Source organism: Ambystoma mexicanum, chromosome 9 (assembly GCF_040938575.1).
Source record: "Ambystoma mexicanum isolate Mex_15411 chromosome 9, UKY_AmexF1_1, whole genome shotgun sequence".
NCBI classification, from domain to species: domain Eukaryota; kingdom Metazoa; phylum Chordata; class Amphibia; order Caudata; family Ambystomatidae; genus Ambystoma; species Ambystoma mexicanum.
The window spans coordinates 17,820,653-17,833,298 of record NC_090931.1 but is presented as its reverse complement, the minus strand read 5'-3'; the positions used below and the strand labels follow the sequence as shown (position 1 = coordinate 17,833,298).

At 47.7% G+C, this 12,646-nt stretch overlaps 1 long non-coding RNA gene across 1 annotated transcript; it reads left to right on the top strand.

Annotated features, from left to right (window-relative positions):
- The first annotated feature begins 3,008 nt into the window (after window positions 1-3,008).
- On the top strand, window positions 3,009-11,579 carry LOC138489563 (uncharacterized). Its single transcript, XR_011274809.1, has 3 exons — window positions 3,009-3,059; window positions 9,740-9,848; window positions 11,508-11,579. It is a non-coding gene; the product is annotated as an uncharacterized lncRNA (long non-coding RNA).
- Window positions 11,580-12,646: the final 1,067 nt, after the last annotated feature.

Below are 12,646 nucleotides of genomic sequence, written 5' to 3'. Positions count from 1 at the left end.
ACTGGCTTCAGTTCTTAGGCGGCTGCAGGACGCTGGTAGTGTCTTTTTGATGTTGCAGAGCTCCCGGACTAAGCGGGGGTGGTCAGCTGTGGGACCCTCCTGAGCCTTATTTGGATGCTTGGTAGTTGGTATTTCAGAGTGTAATGTACTTATGGAGATGCAGGAATTTCTTGCAGTGCAGTGTACGCCTGGGATCAAGGTTCCAGCTGCTCCTCTGCTACAACCTCCTGGGCATTTCCCGACACTGCTCGGGCTGAAGCTGATTTCAGGGCCTCAAATCGAGCAGCTACTCGGGAACAGTCATGGTCTTGATCAAACAGACTAGTGGAGTGTCTCTCATCTCCACATCTATGACAAAATCTCTATTTGGGTAAGGCTACCGATGATTGGGTGACATAGTCTGAAGGCTCCTGAGCTTGTGGAAACATCTGATGTTCTCAATCACGAGAGGGAGGAAACGCTTCTCTGCCTCGTTGTTGATTGGCATTTGCACTGTCCTTGATTAACAGCTGGTCCTGGTCCAATTGTTGCAGCTCATCGATCTGTTTCTGCTGGGCAGAAGTATGGTTGGGTAATACGCACCTGCCTTGGACAGTGTTGCTATGGATATTAATGTCATCCGCTTCTTATTCCAGCGCCCGTTCTTCATAAGCGGGAAGAGTATCCAATTTCTCACACAGTCTTAGTTACAAAATGGGTATGGCAGCCCCTTTGGCTGCTCAGAGTATCTGTATCAATTGGCACTTATTCAGTTGTGTATTCTCTACTCCGCCCCTAGGGTGCGCCAAGCATAGAATCTGTTCAATCATCATGAGGTAGTCAGACAGTCTCTCTCCTGGTTTAAGGGAGGTAGCATGGAATCTCATCAGTGCCTTCCCCCGGTTCAGTCTTGCCAAACATCCCTTCCAGTGCGCTCATTACTTGCAGAGAAGTTGGGTCTGGACTCAGTGTTCAGAGGGACTGTACTGTCTGTAGTGCAGGTTCGCGCAAAGCCTCTATCACTCGTCTCCTTTTTTCTTGGTCGGACACTTTCCAGTCTTGTAGCATGGGCTGTGCGAGATCCACCCACAGTTCATACCCCTCTTCCCCTTTTTGCATGGATCTTTCTCCAGAAAATGGTCTTAGGCGGGTATAGGCCCCATGTTCACTAAGGAAGGGTGATGGGCATTGTCGCTCCATGATGACTTTAACTCTTCAGCCACTGCAGTAGTGAGGACGAAGGCCTCTTTCGTGGGTGTGGTGTCCTCTGAGCATGGAGGTACCCCGGGCCAAGCGACTAAGCTCCAGATCGGGCCGATGCCTTGAATCTCCTTGGGCAAGACTTTACCTGCAAAAGAAACGCCACCATAACATAGCATATAACATTTGGGGCCATTACCAGGTATACGGCCCACACTTTTCACCTTACCCATAAAGGGCTCTCATCTGTGGTGATGTGTAAAGGGGCCACTCCTATTATGAAACAGGCCTCAGGACTAAGCCCTTCGGCTTGTATCCAGTGTATCACATACTTGTGTGCCATCTTTGCAACTTACAATTATCCACCAAAATTAATGAAATTATTCCTCTGCCTTGACTCTGGGTGAATGATCCCCCTGGGATCTCAGCAGTGCCTTCAAAGTTAGTCTAAGGTGTTTCTCCCTAAGATATCTGAAAAGTGGCATGTGCGGCAATCTATAGGAGTCTTGCGAATGGGATACTTACACCTTACAGCACATATGTGTGAAATGATATCCCAGGTGCAAGGAGTGGCTCTGGGCCGCGTGGGCCCTTCTTCTATGAGGTATGAAAGATGTGGTTGGTAACCTTGGTTAGGGAGCACCTAGTGTAAATAAATCAGTCACAGACGTATCTTCAGTTTACCAGCTTGCTAGCTTGCTTTATATAGGCCAAAATTGGTTCAAATAGCAATAGTTACATGAAAGGGTCCTGATATTCAGGATAGGACAGTCAGTTTGCCTATATTACATAAGTGGTAGAGCATCATACATTAGGTAACTGGTAGTGAGTCAATTCAACACTGGTAAATAAATGAATAATTATTAACTCTTGAAACACTGTTAAATCAGTCAGTTCACATTTATAACATAAATGGTTGTATGTCATAGATTGGGTCACCTGGGAGAGAGTCAATTCCCCTCTGGTAACTAAATAAATAATTATTAACACTTGAATCGGACAGAGACCTGACCTCTCCTAGCTAAAAACGTTTGCATAACCTGATTCTCCCTTGTATTCCTCCGTGACCCGTAAGTACAGCAACATTTCCCCTTGAGGGGCTACCGAGGACACTACAGAACATAGCGAATAAACCTCTAAACTTACAGAACCCTGCCTGCCTCTGCAGCCACCCCAGGAAGGGAGGGGGGAGAAACAATTAAAGGGGTACGTGCCTGCTCCCCTTACTGTGACTGGAAACCTGAAACTGGATACAGCCCGCCTGTACGTGGCCGGCAAATGTGTTCACCTCTAAGCAGCTCAATATTATTTGCTCATTCCCCTTCAGTCTGACAGAAAAAAGAATGTTTACAAGCCTCTGCCCGCCTGTGTGTTGTCAGCGAGGGTGTGCACGTCTAAACAGTTCAATATTATTCACTTGTTCCCTTTAATGAAAGAAAGAAAAGAATGTACACAAGCCTCTGCCCACTTGTGCGTTGCCGGCGAGGGAGTTCACTTCTGAACAGTTCAATATTATTTGTTTGTTTCCTTGGTTTAGGACGGTTTTCCCGAATAAAAATGGTCACAACGACCAAAAGTTCTAAAAATGCTACCACCAAAGGTTCAAACACTAAAAGTTCGAACCTTTGGTGGTAGCATTGTAAAAAAAAAAAAAAAAAAAAAAAAAAAAAAAAAAAAAAAAAGGGGCTGCGGGGGTGTCCCCCGCCTCGCCCCGCTCACTATACTTTATGGTATAGTGAGCAGGTGCTGCGGGGGACACCCCCGCAGCCTTCCATTAAAAAAAAACAAAAAAAAGAAAAGGAAAGGACCCTGCAGCACCGGTTCCCGATCACGGAAGTGATAGGGAACTGGAGCTGCAGGAACCCAGCGTGAATATGAAGGTAAGTGGGGTTTGTTTATGTTGGGGGTGTGGGTGTGCTGACGGTGTGGGTGGGGGGTGTGTTATGGGTGTGTTGTGGGTGTGTTGTGTGTGTGGGTGTGAGAATGTATGTGTGTTTGCATGAGAAAGGTGCAAACTTTTGGTAGTTCGCACATTTCTCATGCAAACGTTTTGCCTACGGTACTTTCAGCCGCAACAAATCACCTGGATTCGGTTTCCTTTCACTCTGACAGAAATGTACATAAGCTTCTGCCCGCTTGTGCATTGCCGGCGAAGGAGTGCACTTCTAAACAGTTCAATCTCGTTTGTTCATTTCCCTCACACTCCACCTCCTACCTCCACGACAGAAAACCCTGCAGTCACTCATAAAGGAGCCTGGGCTACTCTCTAGCTGAGCAGCCCCAGCCTGGCCCAAACTCTCAACCCTGGATTGGGGAGAGAAAGCTAGGCCAGCTGGAAGGACGTCCCCTCCAGCCTTCGAGAGCCGGTCTGCTCTCTCTCTCTATCTATCGCCCCACAGCCTCTCTCCTTTCACGCCAACAGAGATACAATTTATAACATTACGGCCTGCACAACACTTGTGATCTCGCAGGGGCCTCTTGACAGGAATACTTCACCAAACTCCTCAGCCTCACGCACGGTCCCCTATAGGTGGAGCATACCAAGTCCTCTGGCTACTTCTCCTGTGGTCTTTGCTACGGGAAGCAAGAAGGGCCCAAATTGAACAGAAAACATGAAACCAGGGCACATTATTTGAAAAACTACATGAAATGCTGGTTTACATGTGCATTAGCTTTAAACAGAGACCTCTGAAGACACTTAATGGCAGGGGAATAACATGAGCCAGGCAGATGTCCGTGTCATGTGAATGGGGAGAAATGAAACTCATGAGAGGCTTTGTTGGGAATATGAAACTACGACCTTCCATATGTATACATTGCCATTGATTAACATTGGGCCCCTTTTTCTTGAATAAAAAAAGAATTCTGTGTCACCGTGAGCTCATCCAGGACTTATATTAGAGATTTAACCGGAATTGCCCAGAGAATTGCCCTACCCGGCAAAACTCCTCGAAACCTATGTATACAAACTAACACAAGAATATGTTGGAAAAACACCAACTGCTAGACCAAGCTCAAGTCGCCTTCAGACCCACAAGACGTACAGAAAGAGCACTACTATCGATCTGGCACGACCTAAAAACAAACGCAGACTCCAACACAACATCAGCCCTCATTCTTCTCGACCTCTCTGCAGCCTTCGACACAGTTAGCCATGACACCCTAACCAAAAGACTAGAAGACATAGGCATAACCGACACAGCGCTACGCTGGACTAAATCATTCCTAGCAGACAGAACAGAAACCGTTTGGATTAAACCCTTCAAATCCAGCCCACGAGTTAATGACTGTGGAGTGCCACAAGGATCCACACTATCACCACTGTACTTCAACATCTACCAAACCCCAGTTATCAGAATCTTCAAGAAACACAACATCACATGCTACAACTACGCAGCCGATACTCAAATCAACTACAAAATCAAAGACACCCAAGCCAATCTTTCTAACCTAACCGACTGTCTAAAAGAAATCTACAACTGGAGAAATACCAACAACCTGAAAATCAACCCAGGAAAAACAGAAATCATGATCATATCCAAAGACCAAGAGAAGGAAACCGCCATCCCGTGGACTACGGAAATGGGAATCGCACCATCACCATCTAAGGTAGTAAAAAATCTGGGAGTCCTGATGGACAACACCCTAAACTTAGAGCCGCAAATAAACGCAACAGTCAAGAAATGCTTCTTCCTCCTCCACACGGCAAGAAAAATACTACCTTTCCTTTCCTTCACACACAAAACACTCACTATCGTCGGCCTCATCATGTCAAGCATCGACTATGAAAACAGCCTCTACCTAGGAATACCAGAATACCTACTAAAGAAGCTACAACGGATCCAAAAAACAGCAGCCAGACTACTCCTCAAACTATCCAGAAAAGACCACATCACCCCTGCCCTAAAAACACTACACTGGCTCCCAGTAAAACAACGTATCACCTTCAAAACAATGTGCATAATGCACAGGGCAATCTGCGGACAAGGAGCATATTTCCTTCAAAAGAAAATAACAATCTACAAGCCAATGAGACCCCTCAGATCAACTAACGAAATCCGCCTGGAACTAAAACCTTACATCAAGAAAAATCTCGGAGGCACTGCCTTCTACCACTTAGCCGCAAAAACCTCGAACAGCATCCCAAAAGAAATAAGGAACACCAAAGACCACCTTAAATTCAGAAAATTACTAAAAACCTGGCTCTTTCGATACCAGAGACTAAAACCAAAGCAGCAGTAAGACAAACGACTAAACCGGAAAGGACACTGACAAGCCCCAGAACCGACTAATAAGCACTCAGGGCACCAGGAGGGGTGACACCAGACAGAGTGGTACACATGCAAGACCCACGGAGACAGAGGCAACAACCCGAGCTAATTCTTACCATCCCTAACCACCGTATAGCTACAACTAGGTACCGCTGGGTTGTGGAACTAGCGAGATACCACCAATCACCGCACTAACTAAGATATGGGCACTGGCAGGTGCACTGGCCATGTGAGTGGGGGTGGGGAGCATGCAACGCTGTTGAGAGAACGGGCGGAAGAGACAGTGAGATGTCCAAGGGGCCTCGTATACAAAACAAGCTCGAACCTCAGAGGCACATGATGCCCAAGCACCCCATCGAGCGAGATTACGCGAGCACAACTGGTCAACCAGGATATAGATTGCCAACTAACCGATACCACTAACAATTTCCTCCTCCGCATACACCTCTCAAACTCCAAACCAAACACAACCACAAACCTCCCGCACAACAAACCGCACAAACTTCACCACACTGCAACAACAAAACAAATGCACATAGACCTGCACATCAGTACACGACGACTACCGGCCGCATACACCCCAGGCCCAGCCGACGGACCCACCGGGCTGAGGCTGCCAACGGTACATCACTGCTCTCTTGCACTTTTGAAAACCTCCACCCACTACCTAACCCGCCCTCCCTTCCTCTTTCAGAGCCGCCAGAGCTCCAGGGGACCACTCCGGTGGTGATAGTGCGCGGTACAAATGTCCTTTAACATTAACATGACAGAATGCCTGTCAGTGGTATGTATGTCTTAATTTACTGTGATGTATAGAATTGAGTTAGGAAGAAAATCATGATCCGGGCCTTCTCATAATTCAGAGGAATTCAAAGGTTTGTGAACTGATAGAATGCAAAATGATTCTTTGAATAGTGGAGTGGCATATTTTTCACTATTTCAGCTCAGGAGCAAATCGTAAACAATGATAGCTCCTCCCAGGCAGGTGGTGCTGAAATAGAATTATTATTACCCGATTCGCCATAAAATGTAGAATTCAAAAATATATGTGTTTATGCAGTTATCTGAAAAGAGAAGGTAGTTGCCATGTTGTGAAATTTTTAGGAAAAAACAGAATGCTAAAACATGGCATTTTGAAATGATGAGTCTTCCTCCTCTGCCATTTTCCAGTATACAGACCTCTAAACTCCTTGCCCTATCAGCTGGCAGTGGGTGAATTAGTGGGAGGGGGAGAAAGAGATGTTCAACGCGTAGCATGGGAATATTCATTATATGTAAGTGTCATCAGAACTATATGAGTTTTCAATCTAAAGGGGGACAGAGAGAGGAGAATTAAAAAAAGGGGAAGCACAGACTGACAACAACAAAGAGCCGACAAAAGGAAGGCTGACACCCAGGAGAGCAGACAGGAGAGCCTGGGACACTTGCTGGGGACTTTCGCCTGGAAGCTGGGATTCCCATCTGAGAGAGAGGCCTACAATCTGGCTGCAGGGACCTTGCTCTGAATAGAGACCAGAGGTGTGAGCTGCCTACCTATTCCTGAAAGAGGGTCTGAAATCTAGTTGCCCTCCTGAGCTTAGAACAGTGATCTGCCATGTAAGTAAATATATCCCAAAGCTAACAATTGTGTGTGGGAACTACCTGCCTTAATCCCTTTCCATTAGTGGGTGAGGGGGCAAAACTGTGTAGACCCTGACCATATTTGACTAAAAATAACAATTAATCTCTTAGAGAAAAACATCATATCCGTTTTAACCAGAAGAGTGAGTGCTCTTCCATTAGTGGGAAGGGGGGTAAAAACATTATACCCTTAAATTATGTAACTAAAAATATAATGTAATGAATTTCCATAGGGTCAGCTACAGCAGGGTGATGTTTTTGTCAAAATTCGAAATGGAGAAAGAGTATCCCAGTGCACAGTAAATGACTATAGTCTTTAATGTAATTGGGTAACCCTGCTGCTCATTTGAATGTGCTAGTGTCCCCAAAACAAACCTCCCAACACCCTGAATTTCCCTGTGAAAACGAATTGTTTGCATTCATTCCAAATTCCCCAAACGCTGCATTTCATTTGAATGTGTGTTCCACAAACGATTTTCCCCATTGACTTCATTTCCCAGACCTTGCCTTTCAAATAAAAGCCAAAACGAAATTCCCATTATATTCCCACTGCCTGTACCTTGCCTTCAAACTAAGGGGTCATATATAACTGATGCCTGGGAGTGGGGGCTGCTGGGAGAGAAGAGCATTGTGATAACCCGAGCCATCTCTGTGTGCTTAGATTTCCTATCATCTAATTTGCAAAGAAATCTGATGTACGGGGCGGCAAACCTCTAAATTCTACCCTGTGCTGTTATAGTAACTGAAAGTCTATTAGAAATACATTGTTGTGCAGCACCTTGATGGAGGGGAGGTTGGGGGGGGGGGGACTCCCTGGGTTGAGAATGACCGTCCAATAAAGCGTGACATTTTGGGGCTGGCTGAAAATGTCCGGGATAAGCTAGCACCTTGCGTTCTGACCTTGGACAGCAAAAGCACATTTAAAGTGACACTGAAGCCTGGGGCCTACATAGAGCATATGTACTTACCATTAGCCCTTCCTTGCTGGGGGTAAATAGCTACAGTTTACCACGGGGCAGGCAGGCGGCAGGGGAGCCGATACCCTAAATGAGCCCTTATAATTGTTCTTTTAAAGCGCGCTTAATACCAGAGATTGGTTTCTAAGTGCAGGATTGGGATTCATACCTTTGTTGCGCTGCATGTGTTGTCCCTGAGCTATCCCCCCTCACTTAAGATACGCTATTAAGCACTCCGGGCCTGTGCCATATTTACAGAATGTGGGTGTATTGCATACTCGCTGGTCGAACTGCTTATATCCCGAGGCAGGAAGGAAATGACTTACATTTATGAACAGGACAATCCCTAGCCATTCATTTTTCATTCATCAATCCTTGTGGATTTATAGTGTCACATAGGAGGGCCGCCCAAATTCCAAAAATACATGTAAATATTAAAAAACACGGCACAGTAACTTATTAAGTTTGCATCTGCTCGCATGCCTTGTGAATGTTTCAGATCTGTCTATCTATACATATGTACATCTGAATACTGTTTTGGTTTCTGCATTGGTTTCTGGAATATCAGGGTCGAGTGTCCAGGAACCTCATTATTTGTAGGAATTTGCTTAGAGGCAGCAGTTTATTTGGAACTGAGGCAGAAAGGACTTTATTTACAGTGTGCAGGCTGGGTGCAGACGAGACCCCCTGAGGCCATGCTGCGGGGCGCAAATTACAGTGTACAGGGCCTCATGATGGATTGTTTGTTTGCGGAAGGTGACCCTTGCCTAGGTTGCCTGCCCCTCCTCTGGGTTAGACCCGGCACAATTGGGCCAATCAATATTGTCTACCACTTGAGGTACTGGTCTCGCCTCTGGTCCTAAGAATTCGGGTTTGAGGGCACGCTTTGACATGGTTTAAAATACACCTGAACACCCCAAACACTGTGGCAGCAGGGTTCAAGCTTTGGAGGTTATCCAGATCTGAGATCCGAGGAAACATTTTTTGCTGGATCCCAGAAAATGTGCGCCAATTCCAGCAGTGTACATTTGACACTGGCTCAGTGGAGGAAACAATACCTCAGAAGTGGTGTCATGGGAGGGTGGGGGGGCCCATTTGCAGTTGTTTCAGGCTTTCAAAGGCCTGGAGTTGAGGTTAGAGCCCCCAGTGACAGCCATCCCACACTAGACCTCAGATAGGGAAAATGTGCAGTAGCGGATACACTTCTAGAACCCCGTGACAGAAGAGGGGTACCACCCAGAGCAAAGGGCATCGATCAATAACATCTTCCAGTACAGGTCCAGGCCAATCCTGCCATATGACGTCATGACGGGCTTTTATTAAAATGCCCCCTGGTGAGCCTGGTGAGCCTTTCCACCCATGTTTCATGTACAATGTTCTATTGGGGCACAAATATGCGAAATAAACCCAGAGCCCGGTTTTGCTGGCAGCTCTGCAGGGGTTAAGTCATGCAATACCCCCGCTCCAGAGTACCCACTCCCCATGTGTTCTACACACACGCTGTGCCTGCATGGCATGAAACTGCTCCGACACCATGTCTGGCACTGGTCAGCATAAGAGGGCATTCTGAGGACACCTGCCACGGGCACAGGTAGTGGAGGCGGCATCAGAGGAACACAGACCTGAGCTACGCAGCCCATTCATTTGCTGGCATTACACTAACTTTAATTATTGGAAATGAATTCATGATTTGTTTTTCTTCTGGTTCCCCAGCATTCCTGAGCGCTCCCAGAGCGTTCTACAAAACTTGGCTCAAACACTGAAGAAAGCCTACCTGCCCCGTGTCGAGATCTGGAACTTTCTTCTTGCTGAGAAGCTGAAGGTAGGATTCGGGTTTTTGCGTCGGCTTACCCAGGGTGAGCTTGTTTTTTTCTATGAAGTCTTTCTTCTGTACAAACTGCTGCATGGCTTGTTTCTGGAAGTTTCTTTTAGTCTCTGGATCCTTTCCATCAGTAATGCCGTTTTGGTGAAAGCGGTCGCCTCCACCCGATGCATCACCTAAATCTTCACCAAACGGGCTTAGAAAGAAGCCCTTGCTGGTCGCTACGTCGGGCATAGTTTGGCGCTGCGCATTGATCAACGATTTCATCTCTTTTAGACGATTGTCGTGGAGTGAAAAATGCCCAGTGCTGGCCAGATTAGGCCGCTCGCTTAAGCGCTGCTTTGCATTATGGGAGGTTGCAGAGCCGCAAAGTTGGCCTCTTATTTCGTTTTCCTCATCATCATTCCCAGGGAACATTCGGAATGCAGGAATGTGGAGTGCATTGCTGCTCTCTTCCGAGATCATGTTTGGCATTTCCTCGTCAGAGTCCTGGAAAGAATCCTCTAGGAAATCCTCTTTAGCTCTCAGGTGGTCAGTGGGACGTTTCTTCCAGTTGGGATCGTATCGGAGTGCAGAGTAGTCATCCAAATGAAGGCGCCTGTTACACAAAAAATATCAGTGAAAATTTACCAACTCAAAATGTCATACAGTCATAGATGAAGGCATTGTTTTTAAATTGCATAGAAAAATCCAAAGTCATGACATTGTCCTGCGCCTTCATTCAGACTGAACTCCTGCGCCTCTCCACTCCGCCCACCCAGTTCCTCTTCCTAGGATAGGATTCACAGAGACACACAACTTACAGTGGGATCCTTTCCTTAAGCATCAGCCGTGGGGCACCGCTTGACTACATGACCCCATGGCCCCAATCTATGGCCATGTTGACTGGTTTCCTCTTCCCCTCAAGCTCTAGTGGAAGACCTGTGGGGTGACACTATCACTATCCTAGCTTGCAGGTGAAGTGTTCCTGAATGGAGGGTTGAATACGGCGAAATGCAGAGACACCAAATGATCACCGCCTCCACAGCCTCTGCCCCCCACCCTTCCCCGAGATTGGGCTCAGGGGCGCCATCTTCCCTTTTAGAAACACTTTTATAGTTTGTTTTTTTCTTTCAAATGGCGTTTTGCAATGGATGTAAAGCCTAGCACTCTTCTTGGGGGTTAAAGGGCCTCGTGGCGAAGGAGGTTTAGATCTCGGCAGCGCGGGAGCTCCCATGGTCTGCAATGTCCCAGGGCTACTCGGAAGCGTCCTTCTCTGAGGCTATGCTGGTGGCCAGCGCTATTATCTGGATCCGTGAGGTGATCGAGCCTCTTATGCCCGGACTTGCCCATCCCTCGCGCTGCCCCCATGTGTGTGTACGCTCGCTTTCTTCCTGTGCTATCAGAATGCGCTCTGCGCCAGGCAGCAGTGTGAACATGCCAACATGGTCCCCACACACCGAAACCATGGCTGCCTAGGTTCCCTGTGAAACTCCATGGCATAGAGCGTACTACTAGAGGGCGCCCTGAAGAGTGTACTGAAGGAGCTAGCCCCTGTGAGCTCATACATGGCCGCGCCTCTTGCCGGGAAGGACAAGGCACCCTGACATAGGGCCTTGTTTTAATACTTTGTGGCCACTATTAATGAGCATTTTTTAAATTCAATTTTTTTTTTGCCAGATACTCCAAATGATGAGAATGAGAACAGAATAAGCGCTACAGCGAAGGCACGGGTGAAGGCACTGGTGAAGGTACGTGTGACGGTAACACGGGCAAAGCCACGAGTGAAGGTAACACGGGCAAAAGCATGGGTGAAGACACCACGGGTGAAGGTACGTGTGATGGTAACACAGGCGAAGGCACGGGTGAAGGTAACACGGGCAAAGGCATGGGTGAAGACAACACGGGTGAAGGCACGTGTGATGGTAACACAGGCGAAGGCACTGGTGAAGGTACGTGTGACGGTACCACGGGCAAAGCCACGGGTGAAGGTAACACGGGCAAAGGCATGGGTGAAGACAACACAGGCGAAGGCACGGGTGAAGGTAACACGGGCAAAGGCATGGGTGAAGACAACACGGGTGAAGGTGCGTGTGATGGTAACACAGGCGAAGGCACTGGTGAAGGTACGTGTGACGGTAACACGGGCAAAGCCACGGGTGAAGGTAACACGGGCAAAGGCATGGGTGAAGACAACACAGGCGAAGGCACGGGTGAAGGTAACACGAGCAAAGGCATGGGTGAAGACAACACAGGCAAAGGCACGGGTGAAGGTAACACGGGCAAAGGCATGGGTGAAGACAACACGGGTGAAGGTACGTGTGATGGTAACACAGGCGAAGGCACTTGTGAAGGTACGTGTGACGGTAACACGGGCAAAGCCACGGGTGAAGGTAACACGGGCAAATGCATGGGTGAAGACAACACAGGCGAAGGCACGGGTGAAGGTAACACGGGCAAAGGCATGGGTGAAGACAACACAGGCGAAGGCACGGGTGAAGGTAACACGGGCAAAGGCACGGGTGAAGGTAACACGGGCAAAGGCATGGGTGAAGACAACACGGGTGAAGGTACGTGTGACGGTAACAGGCGAAGGCACAGGTGAAGACAACACGGGTGAAGGCACTGCTGAAGGTAACACGGGCAAAGGCATGGGAGAAGGCAACACAGGCGAAGGCACGGGTGAAGGTAACACGGGCAAAGGCATGGGTGAAGACAACACAGGCGAAGGCACGGGTGAAGGTAACACAGGCAAAGGCATGGGTGAAGGTAACACGGGCAAAGGCATGGGTGAAGACAACACGGGTGAAGGTACGTGT